The 18,673-nt window shown below is 42.3% G+C and overlaps 1 protein-coding gene across 3 annotated transcripts in view; it reads left to right on the top strand.

Annotated features, from left to right (window-relative positions):
- The window catches only part of DAAM1 (dishevelled associated activator of morphogenesis 1), a 161,620-nt gene that overhangs the window by 59,667 nt on the left and 83,280 nt on the right, over positions 1-18,673 (top strand). The window contains exon 1 of one of the 3 annotated variants that reach the window (XM_069951139.1): positions 4,519-4,744. The exons of the other annotated variants lie outside the window; for them this stretch is intronic. The gene's annotated coding sequence lies outside the window, so the exon portion shown is untranslated. Of the gene's footprint in view, positions 1-4,518; positions 4,745-18,673 lie in introns of those variants that run through there. 3 annotated transcript variants of the gene reach the window in all.

Raw genomic sequence — 18,673 nt, 5'->3', positions numbered from 1 at the left:
ACGCCATGTCCATATTTAGAGGGAACGCCAGGTTAGTATGGATTTTGTTACTAGTCATTGGAGTGTGATGTATGAGTCTCTGAAAGACGGATTGTTTTGAGTTGGGCTTATAGCGAGCTTTGCTGAGGCATGTGGAAGTCACGTTCTCTGAAATCCGTCCAGGAGGACCTCCTACATTATCAGACACCAAATCCTCTGTATCCATATGCCTTGGTTTTTATACAAAGCATAGCCTTATACACATTAGGTTGGATTTGTTGCAGAAATGTCATTGGTCATTGGCTGTCCCCGTCGTCTGAACAGGGCGTGTGGATATCCATGTGCCTAATGCAGTAATAACTAAATTCAAATTAATAGAACTAATTTCTGCAGGGTGAATATAACCTAATACAGCCGTATTGCATATAGCACCTAGACACCAAAACTGCAGTAAGCGCTAGGGTACAATAAATTAAATGTCCTGCAGCAAGTGGTGTATTCTTCCCAGTCTAAAGGGCCTATTACACGGGTCGTCAGAGGAGCAAACGAGCGCTCTCAGCGCTCGTTTGCTCCTCGTTCCCCGCTCTCAGCGCTCGTTTGCTCCTCGTTCCCAGCTCACTGCCGCCGCTATTTAACGCGGCTGCAGCGAGCGGGTGAGTGCGGGAGGGGGCGGCAGGGGACCTGCGGGGTGGCTGCCCCGGTGATCGCTGATCGTCCGGGCAGCCCATAGGATATAGCAACGTCTGCTGCCGACGCTCCTATTCAACGGAGCGACGGCAGCAGATCGCTGCTATATCAGTCGCTTGTTTTTCAACATGTTGAAAAACAAGCGACTGCAACGATCAGCCGACATGAACGACATGCACTCTATTCCACGGGACTATTATCGTCCGTAGCGGCCGATATCGGCCAAATACGGACGATAATCGTTCCGTGGAATAGGGCCTTAACACGGTGCTTTCTGCTAACACCTCCGTCTATGACCGGGACTGTCCAATAAAGTAGCAAATCCTAATTTTCTGACACCAGCTGATATGGGGGGGAAAAAAATTGACCAAAAGTCCCCTTTTAGCACTATGATTGTGCTTTTCAAGGTATATTTACATTGGCAACCTGTCAATATGCAATAATTATTATGGTTAATATTTTTTATTTATAAAGCGCTGTTAATTCCAGAGCGCTATACAAGTGATAAGGGTAACAAACGGGAACATGACAAGATCAAAAACACATTACATGATGGCAGACTGGTACATGGGGAAGAGATTTTGCGGCAGAACTCTCCGCCACATTTACTCAGTGTGAACATACCCTAAAAGAACTCTTGGGGATTGTAATTTTTTAATTTTGTTGTCCTATATTGATCTGTAGCAACCTCACATGACTGATGGAGTCTGGAAGGATTAGGTCATTGCTCAGGTGTTTGCTGCGATCCAATCTTAAGTATGTACATGTGTTTGGAGCAGAAGCAGCTCTGTCTGATTATCTTTGAGGAGAAAACCTTATGCATTTTAAAGAAAAACTATATTTTTAAGCCACTATGGGCAAGGCTTTGTGTCGCAGTTCTGCCATGTCTTGCAAGACCGTATATTATGAGGGGGGTAGAGTACTACCGAATTAAAGGGGTACTCTAGATAAGGATTTGTAAAGCCTTTCAGTACTTATCAACTGCTGTATGTCCTGCAGGAAGTGGTGTATTCTTTACAGTCTGACAGGATGCTCTCTGCTGCCCCCTCTGTCTGTTACATGAACTTCCAGAGCAGTGGCAAGTTCCTCTTCTGATCTGCACAGTTTCTGACATGGATGAATTTTAAACAAATAAAGCGTTGGGAGCGGTACAGTCCTCCAGTAGCAACATCCAAAATACAAAAGAAAAAATGGAGAGTGAACTGTTATATTAAAGAAGATACAGGACAAGCAGACAAGTACTCACACTTTAGAGGGGAGTTTGGGTCTTACTTTCCCCTGCACCATGATCGCAATTGACAGGCACGCTTGTGGTTCCGTTTGTTCGTAGTTGGACTTCAACCCTGCAGTCTGTGGAGCAGCAAAGTCAGTACTCCCTCATATCTTCACTCTTTCTTTCAGGTATGCATTTGTATAGCTGCTATGTCACAAACACATTTATTAACAGGCCCATCGCATATCTGGGTACCTTACCCCTTGCTCAGGGACAGTGTATAACTGAAACACATTTAGGCTATGTTCACCGGCTGTAGTTCGTATGCCGCCGTACATGTGCGGCTGAAACTACGACATGCGGCCGGATGCGTGTGAACCACGAACATACGCCCGTAGTACAGTTATGCTTCCCTAGCGATCCCCGAAGCCGTAAGTTCATACGGCCTTAAGTTCATACGTAGTGTGCACTGTGTGGGCGTATATTGTATACTTTCAAGCGAATGCATCAACCTCAAAACTACGTGCGTATATTCGCGGTTCGCACTACGGCCGGAACCGTACGTAGTGTGAACATAGCCTTAATGTATAACAAAACACATTTAAAACCACCCCACTTGCAAACCCCACCCTCCATCAAGAGGAAGTCATATATAAAAATAACAATGTGTTTTAATAAGAACATATAGTAGTAAATAACAAAAGTTATTTCTGACATGGACAGATGTGGCAGCAGGGAGCACGTTGTCAGACTGTGCTGTCTCATGGCATGCTCCTATATACTCCATAGTGTCAGGCCCTATTCACAAAGCAGTAATCCTGCCTGTAATTGCGGACCTGCAACTGCAGACATGATTCGGATGTGTATTATTCGTATGGACTCATTGATTGTAATGTGAGAATCAGTATTTTTTGGATCACTGCCCTTTGACAGATCTGTAGTAACTACGGATATATAAAAGGATCCATAGAAATCGTTGGGTCTATACCAGGGGTAGTCAACAACTTTTAGTGAAGGTCCACTTACCACTTTTGTCAGGTGAAGGTCCAAGCTAAACATCAGTAGTAAAGATGTTTTGTTACTTTTCACAAAGGTTGTTGAACTATTTACTGACAGAATTGATGCTTATTAGTGCCCCCGTTTGCACTCTCCCCCAGTAGTATATAGCCCTCCTGTGCACTCTCCCCCTTAGTATATAGCCCCCCTGTGTGCTCTGCCCTTGTAGTATATAGCCTCCCGTGTGCTCTCCCCCTCCCATACAGTATATAACAAAAAAAAAAAAACACTTATACTCACCTGGGTTCTGCCTTTCCTCTTCTCTTCCGTCTTGTGGCCGCACTGCAGCAGTCACGAGGCCTCTCTCACCTTGTCCTGGTGCCAGCACTCCAGTGACGTCACTCAACCACCGAAACCAGAGGCAGAGTGCGGCCTCTTGTAACAGCTGCGGCCACAAGAGTGACTGACACAGGGTTGGAGCCAATGGCTCGCTCTGTCAGTGCTGCTGCATGGTAACTGTGAGTGCTCATTATGAGCGCTCATAGTTACTGTGCAGAGCGCAGCTAGCAGCAGGGGTCCGGACAGCTGGTCTCCACAGTCTGGGTTCAGACCACGGTCCATCAGTTGAGGACCCCTGGTCTATGCTGTCCGCAATTACGGATCTGTAATTGGGAGGTAAACAGCCAAAGCTTTAGCTGACCAGGCATGATGGGAGTTGTAGTTTTGCAACAGCTGGAAAGCTACAAGTTTGACACTCCTGTTTTTTTTTTTTTTACATGGAGGCAAAGGGAAGTTTTTTTTTGTTTTTTTTTATAATATACCCACAACTTGGTTGTGAATCCAGTTTCATACTGTATTACAATGGTATTTGTAAGTATTGCTTACAAAGTAGAGACTACAATATCTGAGATTTCCTACACACAATGCCATGAAGCTGAAGGGGCGCTATATGCTAATGTACAGGCTGTGCACGAACTATATGGAATACTGCAGATTGTAGTATTTTTGTTGTTTTCTATGTGAATTGTGATCCCTGATATATTATAAGGCTGCGTTCACACTATGTATATTTCAGTCAGTATATTTCAGTCAGTATTGCAACCAAAACCAGGAGTCGATTAAAAACACAGAAAGGATCTGTTCACACAATGTTGAAATTGAGTGGATGGCCGCCATATAACGGCCATTATTTCTATAATACTGACTGAAATATACGTAGTGTGAACATAGCCTAAAGGTGATACCTTGTGAAGGTGTAACCCCAGCCACATGCATACTTATAAGTGGGAAACCACTCATTTCTGCCTGGTAAATAAAGGTGTGAACAGTGACTAATTGATTGTATGCTAATACGCCGTATGTTGTAATTACAAGTCTGATCTGAACCACGTAAAACAGTGCAGACAGCTGTTGTTAGGACTGGGAGAAAACTGCCTTGTCATGTGTTTGCATTTCTCCATACACCTTCAGTGTCCCCGTTCTGTATCTGCATAGCTACATCATGCAGGCTTGGTAGCCTGGGAGGTTTCCTTCCATGGGCTGGTTAGCTGAGGCCATCCAATGACGACTGTGCTATTCAGATAAGGAGGAGGGATTCCTCATTGCTTCAATGAACAGCCACAGCTGTGTCACTTGGCGTGTCGCTGCCAGAGGAATAAGCTTGGGGGGAACCTTACACCGATGTCTTTTTATTTTTTAATTTTTTTTGGATGGAAAATGAGATTGGTTTAAAATGGGAAATGGCTGATGGCGTGTGAGGGATCCCTGCGGATGGTTTTTAATTGGTATTCCTCGAACAGTCATTTACGTATGGAAGCTATTTAATACGGAAATGTAACCCGGTGTTCTAGACTGGTGCCCTCTGAACAGGTAAGGAGGCTGTGGGTACAGCCCTAGCTGCAGATGTTAACTCTTTAGTATACCGTGCATTTCCTATATTCTCCTTGGGTTTATTTAGATGTAGTATTTTATGAAGAATTTTACACAAAAAAATGCAAAAAGGAAATAAAATATTTATATTAATGCTAGAGAATTTAGGCAAAACCGCAGAGAACAAAAACAAGAACTAAGTAGTGCTGGGTGTTCTGTTTGGATTTGATGTAGTTGCCATTTTTGACTGGTGTGCAAACACTTTGGTTCCTTTCAACAGATCGTACCAGTGGCGAAGGACATCGGTGACATTAGATTGTATATTGTGTAGCAACTAGGAAATGTTTTATTTTTATTATATCTTTATTGATGGTGATGGTGTTGTATTCTTAATATTATCATATTTTTTATTATACTATTAATGCTAATAAAAATACAATTATTATTTTGATCATATAAATTTTGGTGGTGTTGTGGTGTTGTTATATTTATTATTTATAAGAAAAATACTATATACTACAGTTTACTATTACTTTACTTAAAGGTGGCTTGTCACATTCAAAATGCAGTCCAGTCGGTCAGTATCATGTTACCGTGCAGGAGCTGCTGAGCAGATAGATGGATATAGTTTCGTGGGAAAAGTTCCTGGATAACTTATGTGTTCATGTATCTGCTCATTCTCTGCTAAGTAGTCAAGTGGGCGGTCCTGGTCTGTGATTGACAGCTGTCTTGATATAAAAGTGCATATAAATAGAGCTGTCAGTTACTGAGTAGGACCGCCCACTTGACTACTTGGTCCAGAATGAGCAGAGGTTTACATGAATAAATGACAAGGTATGCTGAAACTGTATCACTCTACCTCCGCTCCTCCTGCTGTATAACATGTCTTCAGACTGGAATGCATTTCAGTGTGACAGGTTTGCATTAAAGGGGTAATCCAGCCCTACATGGCCACTTTCTTCCAGAGACAGCATGACTCTTGTCTCCAGTTCAGGTGTGGTTTGCAATTAAGCTCCATTCACTTCAATGGAAATGAGTTACAAAACCCCATCCAAACTGAAGACGAGAGGGGCTGTCTCTGGAAGAAAGTGGCCATTTTTGTGTAGCGCTGGATAACCCCTTTAAGGTCACAATGCTTTATTTCTTTTATAGCTGCATTTTTTTTTTAATACCATTATGCCATTTTAGGGATTTTTTTTTTCTATATTCTGTAGATCTTTACATATATTGTGTTTTTTTTTTTTTTTTTAAAAACACATGCCATTTATTGTACTAGAACTAGACCATCCTTACGTGTAGTATTCACGCTTGGCTCACGAGCGGTGCTGATAATTTGTGGGCCTGACGCTGAGAAGGAAGTCTGTTACCATGGAGATTATAGTAGATCTGTCTTGTATCGCCGCATGGATGGAGTAAGTGTTTGGTGCTGGATGAAGATTTCAACAAGTCCCTGCACCAAATTAATTAGTCTTAACTGGGGAAACTCATTACTCAGCCCGGCCTTCAGCCATCGCACAGATTGTCTCGGGGGATTAACAATAAACCAGTAAGGAACAAATAGAAAACCTAGCAACCGCTACCTCTCATTCAATAAATCATGATTTAAAGAACAAAAAAAAAGAAAAATATTTTCATCCAGCCAGGAATGTTTTATATCCAGCTAGAGATTTGGTCATTATAATAATGCAGTCATTGTACTGTAGCTCAGTTTTTTTGTAAGATATTGCACCGTTCATCAGCCATTTGCTCCGATAATGCATTAATAGTTGTATAAGGTTACAAAGGGTGTCTGCTTTGTCTATAGGTTGTGTCTGGTTCTTCAGGCCCCTCTCGGCTAAGCTGCAATACCAGACTCAGCCCATGGACAAGAGTGGCGCTGTCTGTTGATCACAGTTTCCAGCACATCTAGAAATAGCCTTTGTACATTAATAATGTGGGTCATGTCATGTCTTGTCAGGACACTGTCGGTGTACTTTTTTTTTATTAGTGTTCTGATATATACTGTGGTATTGCTATAGGCTTTTTACTATACCAAATGTAGTTGATCTGTAACTTGTTTTTTTTCTGTTTTCTGCTGGTTTATATTTATTTGCAAGACACAAAAGCATGATAGACCATGCGCTTGTGTCCTGTATATAAAATGTACACTGCTATGGGTAGACAGTCATACAGTCATGGGTAGACCACTTTTGGTCAAATATAGTCCTACTGTTGTGATGGTATTCCATATATACCCCTGGCATACAGACAAAACATAATGTAAATGCCTCGAAAATGGTCCCTTTACAATTAAAGATTTTTGGCTGCTCGTTGCTACAAATGAGCACCGATCAGCGAGATCGGCGTTTGTTTGCAGCGCCTTTACATGATGAATAACACACCATTCATAATCGGACGCACATCTGCTGTTTATACCGAGATGTGTGCCCGATAACGATAGATTTTACTACCAATCAAAAGATCCAATCGCTGGCACTTGTACGCGGACCGATTATCAGCAGTATGAGCATTTTAGAATACTCATTGCCGATAATCGACACATGTTAAAAGGCCTTTAGAAAGGATGTTCGGATGATAAGTTGCAAAAGGTTGCTGGTTGACCTCAGAGAGACCAACCAAAACACCGCAGAGACACCATCACATGTCTCGACGTCCATGTATTCTGGGGGCAATGTTCTAGAAAACACTGACGTCGAGACACGTGATGGTGTCTCTGCTGTGTTTTGGTTGATCTCCCTGAGGTCAACCAGCATCCTTTTGCATGCACTTATGAGGCATTGTTCCCACTAGCCAGAATCCTACTCCACACTGATGTGGGGCAAATACCCCGAAACAGCTGTCTGTGGATGGATACCTTGCTTGGGTGGTTTCCTTGATCTGAGACATTCCTTGGCTTGGTTGTTCGTTCCCGGAGAAGGTCTGGCTAGTTCGCATGTGACGGTGTCTCTGCAGTGTTCTTTTGCACACTGATGGTAAGCTGATCACCGGTTGCAAAGACTCCCAGCGATCAGCTACAATCTGTAGTGGACTTAGAAGGTAAATGTTCAATTACCTGCAGTCCCGCCACAGGAAAAATTGAGCATTTTATGGTTTCTATGCAAAACAGTAAGCTATATGGATCCTTCAGAGCATTACTCTGAATTATGATATATGTACACGACTAGCAAAGAGATAATTTGAGATCTGATATTTGTAGGATTCTGCAATCTGCAACTTTCAGCATAGCATCTTGGGACTGCCCTTTTTGTATCCATACCGAGGCAATAGGATTTTGATTAAGAAAAGCCTGTATAAGACAGATGCTTACCATCACTTGAAGGATTCATCTGTTAGTGTCATTTCTTCAGTCAGTATCCTCCTCCACTCCAAGACGGGTATAACAGGCGCAAGTCCAAGGGGTAATAGTGATCTAAACTATCATAAAATTTATTAAAAGAATTATACCAGCGACGCAATGCGTTTCGAGACCAGTCTGGTCTCTTTATCAAGTGTCTAATCACTCTTTATCAAGTGATTAGACACTTGATAAAGAGACCGGAGGATACTGACTTTGGGGATTAGTCGGGAGTGGCTGCAGTTCATTCACATGCTATCAGTAAGAGTTGTGCCTTACACCAGCACAACCTTCTCAGGTGAGAGTTCTATGTGCTTACTTTCACCACTTCAGTCCTATCTGAATTACGCTATGGAGCGCTGTCTTATATTTTGTTTCTAGTGTCATTTCTTGGTATGTTCCAGTTTCTAGTAAACATTCCTTTTGCAGTTATTAGGTCCGATTAGGTCCATTTGGAAATAAAGGCCATTGGGTGGTTGACATTTAGCATCAATGAGATCCAGAAACCATCTATGGGTTGAACAAACATTGAACCTGATAACATGTCCTAATTTACATAATATTACTTGTTAACAAAACTGATCCTGTTCCTGATTATATAGTCTTTGTTCTTTTTGCATTCACCGATCCATTGCTATGGGTGGTGTACATAGGGACTGTGAATGATGGATTGAGGGCAGTTAGTAAGTCTTTAATTCTTCAGGAAATGTATGATGTATGATTAACATGGGAAAAAAGCTTTGCTCACAATATACTATGTGTACAGGGGAAGCCTGACTCTTAATGGCCTTGGTTTCCATGGAAGACAACACTAAACAGTGCCTAGAGACTCAGGGTGGAGTGAGTGTCTTTCTCTTCCCATAATCCCCAGGTGAGGAAGCTGTCAAAGAATAAGGGAGTGGGTAACATCCCTTGAAGTATTGGAAAAGGTCTTGTATCAAGTCACATTGCCTGTGGAAATACCAACAAAATATTTAAACCTTCTGTCATCATCATGACATCATCAAGGTCTATGGTGTGCCCTATATTTACTCTTTTACATTGGGGCATTTGTAAGATCAAGATTACGCTAGTGAACATAACTACATCCAGTTAATGTCTCCAATATGACTTGCAATTGGGGGACCTAAGTTAATTACCCAGTGAAACACTTGGTTAATAAGCTGGTAGGTATGTTATTGGCCTCATACACTTCCCAGCTCTCCTGACTGACAACAAGAGTTCCTAGAATATTGTACACTACAGTTCAAAAGTTTAGGGTCACCCAAACAATTTAGTGTTTTCCATGAAAAGTCACACTACTTCACCACCATACGTTGTGAAATGAATAGAAAACAGAGTCAAGACATTGACAAGGTTAGAAATAATGATTTGTATTTGAAATAACATTGTTTTTACATCACACTTTGCTTTCGTCAAAGAATCCACCTTTTGCAGCAATTACAGCATTGCACACCTTTGGCATTCTAGCTATTAATCTGTTGAGGTAAGCTGGAGAAATTGCACCCCACGCTTCTAGAAGCAGCTCCCACAAGTTGGATTGGTTGGATGGGCACTTCTGGCGTACCATACGGTCAAGCTGCTCCCACAACAGCTCAATGGCGTTCAGATCTGGTGACTGCGCTGGCCACTCCATTACCTATGATAGAATACCAGCTGCCTGCTTCTGCTGTAAATAGTTCTTGCACAATTTGGAGGTGTGTTTAGGGTCATTGTCCTGTTGTAGGAGGAAATTGGCTCCAATCAAGCGCTGTCCACTGGGTATGGCATGGCGTTGCAAAATTGAGTGATAGCCTTCCTTATTCAGAATCCCTTTTACCCTGTACAAATCTCTCACCTTACCAGCACCAAAGCAACCCCAGACCATCACATTACCTCCACCATGCTTAACAGATGGCGTCAGGCATTCTTCCAGCATCTTTTCATTTGTTCTGCGTCTCACAAACATTCTTCTTTGTGATCCAAACACCTCAAACTTGGATTCATCCGTCCACAACCCTTTTTTCCAGTCTTCCTCTGTCCAATGTCTGTGTTCTTTTGCCCAACTTAATCTTTTTGTTTTATTGGCCAGTCTCAGATATGGCTTTTTCTTTGCCACTCTGCCCTGAAGCCCAAAATCCCGCAGCCGCCTCTTCACTGTAGATGTTGACACTGATGTTTTGCGGGTACTATTTAATGAAGATGCCAGTTGGGGACCTGTGAGGCGTCTGTTTCTCAAATTTGAGACTCTAATATGCTTATCTTCTTGCTTAGTTGTGCAACGCGGCCTCCCACTTCTTTTTCTACTCTGGTTAGAGCCTGTTTGTGCTGTCCTCTGAAGGGAGTAGTACACACCGTTGTAGGAAATCTTCAATTTCTTAGCAATTTCTCGCATGGAATAGCCTTCATTTCTAAGAACAAGAATAGACTGTCGAGTTTCAGATGAAGGTTATCTTTTTCTGGCCATTTTGAGCGTTTAATTGACCCCACAAATGGGATGCTCCAGAAACACAATCTGCTCAAAGGAAGGTCAGTTTTGTAGCTTCTGTAACGAGCTAGGCTGTTTTCATATGTGTGAACATGATTGCACAAGTGTTTTCTAATCATCAATTAGCCTTCTGAGCCAATGAGCAAACACATTGTACCATTAGAACACTGGAGTGATAGTTGCTGGAAATGGGCCTCTATACACCTATGTAGATATTGCACCAAAAACCAGACATTTGCAGCTTGAATAGTCATTTACCACATTAGCAATATATAGAGTGTATTTGTTTAAAGTTAGGACTAGTTTAAAGTTATCTTCATTGAAAAGTACAGTGCTTTTCCTTTTAAAATAAGGACATTTCAATGTGACCCCAAACTTTTGAACGGTAGTGTATGTACTATTCCTCAGAATGGCGCTTTTGTAGGGGTGCAGTTTTACTCGCTATATTGGTATATTATGGGGGTAATAATATAAAGGAACCAGTAATTAGAGCAGCTTAGTTATTGGGGTATGACCACCATTATTTACTCTTTCCATGTGTCATCTCCAGAGAATTTCTAATGGAGAGCACATTTGTGTTCCACTCTCCAACACATATTTTATGCACGTATAGAAAATATCCCAAGAATATTTGTGCAATGTCCTACTATGATCATGTGAGCGGTCACATGGCTATGATGCGGGCATGGAAAAAGGAGTCTTTGTATTACGTTGGTTTTCAGCAGACCTCAAATAGCCATGTAAAATCCATGCAAACAAGCCCTAGCCCTGTCCTGCTGCAACAGGATGGGTGCGTCCAGAGGAAGTGTTACCACTCATTTAAGAGACTAAAAGTAATGTTTAGCTGTGAGATTCCAGGGAATGACACATCTGAATGATGAGTGTATGATTTTGTCGGGAGAAGAGCTGATAAAAAGGCTTCCATTCATACAGTGTGCACAGAAATTAGGAAAACCGTGTCCGTATTAACACATGAAATATTTATGTGTTTCTGAAGCCATATCTAAGGCTACGTGGGATGTTTTTTCCATTCATCATCTTTGTGATTGGAGCAGAAGAACAAATAAAACTGAGCCAGCGATTCTGCTGCACGCCCAACACCACCAGCGCCCATTGAGCCACCATTTTATATGAAAATTTGATGTTTTTACATATAATACCAGGGCGATGTTTGGCATACACTTTTCGTTTTTTATTTGCATGTCTTCAACTTTACAATCCTGGACAATTCCAGCCTACAAAGCCATTTCTTTAATTGGTTCTTATGACCTTTCCATCGATCCGTCCCATTTTCAAATGGTCTTGAGCACTTTGCTTTGGTAATGAGTTTTGATGGATCTAGGAGTTTCAGGACCATTAGAAAGCCTTTTAATGCAAGCCAAGCTTTTTTTTTTTTTTTCTTTAAAGTATTAGTGTTTTGCTTTAAGGCTTGTAGTGCAGTGTTACTTGGATTTTTTTTTTATTTAATACTACGCTTTAAATGATGGTGGACTGTCTTAGGCTGGAATCACACATGCAGTTTGTGTGGCTTTTAATAGAGTTTTTGAGTTAAACTCTGAAAACTCGAAGTGAACGGAAATAGAAATAGCCAATCTTTTCTTTATATGTTTCCTTCTTTTTCGATCCGCTCCTGGCTTTGGCTCAAACTTTATCACTGCTCCCTACAACCAATGGGTTGTACTTAACCATAATACTGGTCTGTTGGATGACTGATCATTTTAGCTGGCAAACCATTTTCATTGTAAAGAAAGATGTCTTCTGTGGCTTAAGGTGCCCTTATACCTTATACTAAAGTCTGCCTAACTGTTTGCTGGTATTGGCTGATGCTTTAACATGTAGGACAGCCTCCTGGCTGCTTGATTTTTACTGCCAACCATTTTGTTCTTAGAGGGATAAACTGGTGCCAGAGCTTTCTAATGGCAGCTTAGCATTCCTTACCAATAGGGAAGACATGAATGTTTAGCCATGCCAAAATGACTTTCTTCCAACCTACAGTTATCAAAACATTTTGGTCACTTTTAAGTTGTGAGCTGCAACCAAAACTCTTTTGTTTAGGAAAGATCCACTCACCATAATCTAGTAAAGATGTTCTTAGAACGTTTTCGGAAAGATTGTTCGTCATATTGCCTAGTTTAACTGATTGCTTAAGACCAGTCTATATAACTTGTCTATATAATGGTCGATATGGAGTAATGTGTACAACTGTCTGCAAAATGATTGTTCATTAGGTGATTGTTCATCCATCAGCCTATTGCTGTCTAATGTGGATGGCCACCTTTAGTGATCTCATGCTTATTCGGACAGAGATCACGTGCCTGGAGTTGACCGGTGATGCTGTAGACTTGAAGATCGATGTCCGATCTCGGCAATATAAATTGCAGATTACAATTAATCCTGAAGGGGATTCCATTATGGTTGTGCCCCTTTTAATATTCACATTAATAGTTTATTAAAAATGATTGGTTATTAAATTATTTAGCTATCCCCTCAATCCCTGCGGGCCTAGGTCTGATGTCTCCTGTCATTGATCAGTATTGATCTGGTTTAATATTTACTGAGTTTGTTCCTTCCAGGTCTGTTCCTCTCAAATTGCTTGTTGCAGAGAAATTTCTTTTTCCATGTTACACTTAATAGACTTCGGCCTCAGCTGTTGGCAGCCAGATGTCCGCTTGTAATGAGTGATCTGGGGACAATAAAGATATCTTTTTTTTTTTCATGTTCACGCAATAGATCTTTGTTCCTTGAAGTGGTCACATGTGAACTTAAGTGACTTCTGGTCTCAAGATGTAATGACCCGACAATTGGGTCACCAGGGATTACCATTATAGTCTATATATAGAGGATCTGTTTACCCTGTCTAGATGCAGAAGATGGAAACTAGAGAAAATAGCTAATTTACTCACCTATGCTTATTAGAAATATAGCTGGAGACACAAGTTAGCAGTATGGAGAATTGGAAGCTTCAGACCTATTGTATACAACTGTCCCACAGTCAATTGTCAGGACTTTCTCATTGATAGAACCAGCTAACAGAATCAATAAGGGAAAGGGATGGCATATTTCCACTCTGATTGGTGGGAGCCTGACCTCTAAGACCCCGATCAGTCCTAAGGGCCCTATTCCACAGTAACGATGATCGGCCCCATTTGGACCGATTATCGTTCGGTGAAATAGAGAGAACGATCAGCCGATGATCGTGTCATCGGCTGATCGTTCATTTAGGGCCAGACCTAAAATCATCGTTCCCCCACCGCGCATCGCTACGGTTGAATAGCGGTGCGCTGCGGGCGACTGATTTTAGAAGAAACAGCAGCATCATACATTACCTTTCCAAGCTTCTTCTCCGCTCTGTCTTTATCCCCGGGTCCTATCTTCATAATGGCCGGTCAGCTGACGGAGCGCTCAGCCAATCACAGGCCGGGACCGCCGCGGCCTGTGATTGGCTGAGTGTGGCTTGTCAGCTGACTGGCCATTCTGAAGATAGAGCGCGCGGGACCCGGGGATGAAGACCGCGCGGAGAAAAAGCCTGGACACGTAATGTATGATGCTGCAAGGACATCGGTAACTATGTCCCTGCAGCCCTCGCTCAATGATCATGGGGCCGTGGAAAAGGCCCAGTAAACGAGCAGCGATCTAGCAGATCACCGCTCGTTTACATCGTTGATTGAGCCCTCCTCGGCGTGTGGAATAGGACCCTAATGGTACTTTTACACGGAGCGATAATTCGCACAATTAACGATTTTGAATGAACGATTTTTTTAAAACGATCAGTGTTTAGACGGAACGATACGCTTAAGCCTATCTCACACAGGTGAAATCGTTGAAAGAATGCTTACATGGAACGACCTGCGAATTTTTTTGCGAACGACCAACGATAATTTGAGAACATGTTGAAAGATCAAAATGAACGATTTCTCGCTCGTCGTTTGATCGTTCACTGTGTTTACACGTACGATTATCGTTGGAATACGATCGTTATCGTGCAAAAACGAACGATAAATCGTTCCGTGTAAAAGGACCATTAGAATTAAGGGAACACAAGACTCCACTATTTTCTGCAGCCTCTTTGCATTTGTCGTCCTTGGGCCTTTTTCACAAGTCCCGTGAAATTGTCCATGGTCGTGGATCCGCAACCACGGACAATTTTACGGCCCATTGAAGTGAATGTGGCCATTCACATGATCTGTGCCGCGACCCGCACTGTGAAAAAATAGGATATGTCCTAGTGTGGATCGCGGCACAGATCAAACGCCCCCCTCCTGTGCTGCGATCCTCATCCGGATCGTGGCACAGTTAGTGTGAATGCGCCCTTACCGCGGTACTCTTGGTAGTAATCAGGTTGAGCCCCACCAACTAGAAAGAAAATGATTCTAATAGTTCTAAAAAAAAAATTTGTTAAATTTGATGTCCTTTGCCTAAAACGTTAGATATTGTGCCCATTTTTGGTAAAAAGTGATTTTGTCAGTAGGCATCAAGCTGAATTAACCTCTGCCAGTATAATTTAGCAGTTATGGCATAGGTCGATGATGTGTTCATGGAAATGTAGAAAATTAGGTTTATTCAGTACTGCAAAGAGTCTGAGAGGTGGTATATCATGCCTCAGGCTGACACACCTCTATACTTTTCCCGTTCGTCTCTTCCTTGCATGGTAGATAGTCAGGGCTACACTTCCAGTGCAGGACATATAAGATTGTTCATGTGTATGGAGACTCCAGGAGAAATGGCTGTTGGGTAACAAATCCCATCTCATGTCTATGGGGGACTGGGATTTCTTCAAGGGTCTGCTTGTATTGCTTCCTTTGTCACTCCCAATATATACCTAACACTCCTAGCCACTGGCCTCCTCCTAAACATGCGCCCATGGCCCATGGCATGCTTATTCAGTGGTAAAGAGGGGAAGACAAGCAGCTACCAGACACCGCCAGTATCCTGTAACCTTGTAAAATAAAACTTGGGCATTCTGAAATGTTTATTCCTCTTGTTACTAGACATATGCTGTCTGGACTGTTAAGATGCTGTTACTGTATATTCATCCTGCACAGAATAGCAAGTCGACCCCCACGTGTTAAAATGTCCAAACAGCTTTTAACAACCAATATGTTAAATGGGTGTTTTCAGTTGAAACGTGTATTCCCTATCTACATAGTAGGGATAAGTGTCCGATCTTGGGGGTTCTGACAGCTAGGACCTTGATATGGGGAATGGGGCTCAAAGTCTGTAGTGTTGTCCAGCTCTGACAGCACCATAGACGTTCATGTGATCCAGCAGACGGACCACCTGTAGTCTGACACTACCCTTTTTAAGCTATCCATGCACATTAGATGTGTGGCAACCCAACCCACCAAAATTGTCTGACTATCAAATGGGCCTCTTCCCTGGCACATGATGTCAAGAGATGTCCTAGAAAGTTCCAGAGGCCCCATCTCTAGTAGGGAATGGCTTGTATAGTATGACCACCCCCGCCTATGACCGGAATATGAGCCATTTTGCTTTAAATGGGCATTGGACTCCATAGTGTTTGGGAACGGCAGAAAAGTTTTGTTCTTTTACTAAGGGAAAGTTCTTTTTAAGGGAAAGTGTGTACAACAATGCAGACTCCACAGTCCTGCAGGTTTTTTTAGCTGTTGTTTGCTAGCATCACTATAGTAATATTTGTAATTAATAGGTGGATAAAATGGAATTTATTGCTTACCTATGCAGTGTCTGCCAACTTCCTCTCTTTCTTTGATGGAAATGGCGATCTATAATGCATGGGCATTAATCCATTATTCAAGCAGCACTTTTACATGGGCACTGCCTGCTTGTCCTCCTCAACTCTGGGCACTTAAGCAGAATTGTAGACACAGCACTTAGCTTGTATAGAGAGTAATAGTGTCAAGAAGAGATGAAGAACATAATGAGAAAATAATACAAAATAGACCGTTTGGACAGTGCAGCCCCAGATGCTTACAATACTTATGTTGAAAACTGGGTATTCCTAATGCTATCACTTTCAGGTCTTTCCTCAAGAGGATATAATGGTAGGTTGGGATGTTACTGTTAAATAATGTATAGAGGTTCATGTTTTGTTAATTCTTGTCTCATTTGGATTAGGGTGATCTGAGGGTCTGAGTGTTATAGCCATAATACAAGGCATAAAATACAGTGGATTCAGTCACAGAGTGAAAGTCAGGTCAGCCGAAAAAAGAATCAGCTGATCGTTGTCTTTTAACATGCTTAAATCATCAGTCAAGCATCGCTTTGTGTAATGGCTGATGCACAAGATGGTGGATGCTAGGGAGAAGAAGAAAAATGAACATTATACTTACCTGTCCATGCTCCCCTGGTGTTCTGCACTCACTGCAGCCACCTCCAGGACTTCTGAGCCCATTTCCTAAGTGACAGGCCACTCAGCCAATCACTGGCAGCGGCACTGTCCTATCTCAAGCAGTGATTGGCTGAGTGGCCTGTCGCTTCAGAGACTAGATAAAAAGTCTCTGAGGTGGCTGCAGTCAGAGGGGAACACAGGAACAAAGCAGGACAACTTTGGGGGAGCCTGAACAGGTAAGTATTTTCTATTTTTACACCTCAACAAGGGCTCTATGGACATGGCTAACAATGTCCATGCAGCCCTTGCTGTTCAATAATCGAGCTGAGTATGGGCTCTGTAAGCGAGCTCCGATCATAGCGTGATTTTTGGGCCGTGTAATACAGTCCTAAGACAATTGCATTTATTGTAATCTATTAGGGATGAGCCTATGGCTGTAAAAAAAAAAAGTGTATATACTGCATTTTGTTTTTATGGGTTTTTTTTTATTGGATCCAGACTGTAATAGCATTTTTGGGTAAAGGGGGTCTATGGATTGATAACGTATGTCTTTTCAGGAACATGCAGATAATGTGTGCTGCAAATGCCATGTAAAATCTGCCATAAAATGACATTCGCTACTACTACTACTAAGATTTACTACGTACCTGTCTTGTTTGAAAGTACCCTGAATGCTGTGGATTTTCTGCTCTGCACCCTACAAATATTAATAAGAATCATTGATATTACATGGCTCCTTGCACCGTCCATGGAGAGAAGCGAGTGAATCGTACGTCAGACATTTATATTAACTTTCTTGGAGTTGGTGAGAATAAGTCAATGATCTGCCGAACCCTGTTCACAAGGTGGCAGCAGCTGGGTCCTTCTCGTGACTTTCATATTTTCCGTATCCTGACGAATGAGTAAATCGCCCTGTCAGTTCGTGTTTCTCGCTTTGCCTTTTGCATAATTAGGCAGAAAATGTGTGATGAGATCCATGGATCGCACCCTAACAGACATTTACTGTGACTGGTCACATCAGCCTGCACCCCCAATGACAACCCAAGTAATTAGCGCCAGCGAGACACCGGCAAGGTCATTAGCGTCTATAGTATGGCGCGATAAATGTTCTGAGGCGCATATATGTAAATGAGAGCCTGTCTCCTAGAGATTAGGGTGTAATAATTCATTGGGGGTGTTCTCTTTCAGAATTCGACTAATGTCATAGCTCGGTGCTCTGGCCAATGTAACGTTGTTTGATCTTGGGACGTAATCCTGTATTATATTAAAACCATAACAGATAAGTATATCTTACATTACTGTTTCTCCCTTTTCTCTGCTGCTCTCTGATGTTCAGCCAAAAGTGATGTTTGATGTCAGACTAATGCAGCATGTAGATTAGTGGAAGCTTTATTGTGTTGTAGCCACACCAGGGACGGACAACCTTCAGGTCTCCAGCTGTTCCAGAACAACTCTGCTCTGACTGACGGAGCATCGCAGGAGACGGGACGCCAGCAGCTGGAACGCACACAGTCCCAAGTGCCTTGCTTGCCTAACTTTGACATGCAAATGCTCTAAGACATAGGTGTTAGGTTTGCTATGATGAGATTTTGCATTTAAAGAGACATTGAAGGAGGTGTAAGATGATGATCTCATCGCTTAAAGCAGAATGGGGAACTTTTGGCTCTCCAGCTGTTGCAAAACTACAACTCCCATCATGCCTGGACAGCCAAAGCTGTGCTTTGGCTGTCCAGGCATGATGAGAATTGTAGTTTTGCAACAGCTGGAGGCCAAAGGTTCCCCATCCCTTCTTTAAAGGCACTTTTCCCTGTGCCATTCCGC

The sequence above is a fragment of the Dendropsophus ebraccatus genome, chromosome 13 (assembly GCF_027789765.1).
Source record: "Dendropsophus ebraccatus isolate aDenEbr1 chromosome 13, aDenEbr1.pat, whole genome shotgun sequence".
In the NCBI taxonomy this organism is placed as follows: Eukaryota; Metazoa; Chordata; class Amphibia; order Anura; family Hylidae; genus Dendropsophus; species Dendropsophus ebraccatus.
Note: the sequence above shows the minus strand (reverse complement) of the source record. Positions and strands in the feature narration are given on the sequence as shown.